This window comes from Octopus bimaculoides, chromosome 9 (assembly GCF_001194135.2).
Source record: "Octopus bimaculoides isolate UCB-OBI-ISO-001 chromosome 9, ASM119413v2, whole genome shotgun sequence".
In the NCBI taxonomy this organism is placed as follows: Eukaryota; Metazoa; Mollusca; class Cephalopoda; order Octopoda; family Octopodidae; genus Octopus; species Octopus bimaculoides.
Window position 1 is genome coordinate 44,213,904 of NC_068989.1, and position 761 is coordinate 44,214,664.

At 46.6% G+C, this 761-nt stretch overlaps 1 protein-coding gene across 1 annotated transcript in view; it reads right to left on the minus strand.

Annotated features, from left to right (window-relative positions):
* Positions 1–761, minus strand: part of LOC106873252 (uncharacterized) — a 61,220-nt gene that overhangs the window by 54,315 nt on the left and 6,144 nt on the right. The gene's annotated exons all lie outside the window — the stretch shown is intronic.

Consider the following 761-nt stretch of genomic DNA (forward strand, 5'->3'; position numbering starts at 1 on the left):
AGGAATCAGAGCAAGAGAGGAGAGGTAGGTGGGAGGAAGTAGGAGGGAGGGGGAGAGAGGCAAGAGGAGGAGATTAGATGAAGAGGGGAGGAGAGACGAGTACATGTGGCGCAAAGGAGTGAAGAGAGAAGATTAATCCTTGTTCACGGCGCAAACAGGAGTCCGGATGGCCCCCGTGCAAGGACAATCCGAACACAGACAGGTGTTGCAAAGAGTGACTGGTAGAGTGGAAATGGCGTGAGACCGGAGTGTCATTGCCAGTCACCTAGTCACCTACCGTTCTGGTAGACACACTAGCCAAATTGACTATATCCTCGCCAGAAAAAGGGAAAGATGACTGCTTCTAAATGCCAAAACATTTCCAGGTGAAGAATGTACCCCACAACAGAGACTAGTAGTTAGTGACTTCAGGATTAGGGCTAAATGGATGCCCAGATGACGACCAGCATGGAAGAGAAGGGTCTTGAAGTTTAAAGATCCTGCGAATGGACAGAGATTTAGAGACAAGTCTTTGACGAAGCCTTTGACAAAATAGAGGGGGAAGACAACTGGAGGTTTCTACAGGACAACCTGCTGAGAGCTACTGACCAGATCTGTGGATGGTGCAAAGTCCCCTCTCAACCTAAGGTAATGTGGTGGCGGAACAATGTAGTTGACAGGGCTATTAGACAAAAGAAACAGGCTTGGAAGGACTGAATGGTGGTAGCAGGGAATTGTATCAGACTACCAGTATATATATATATATATATATATATATATAT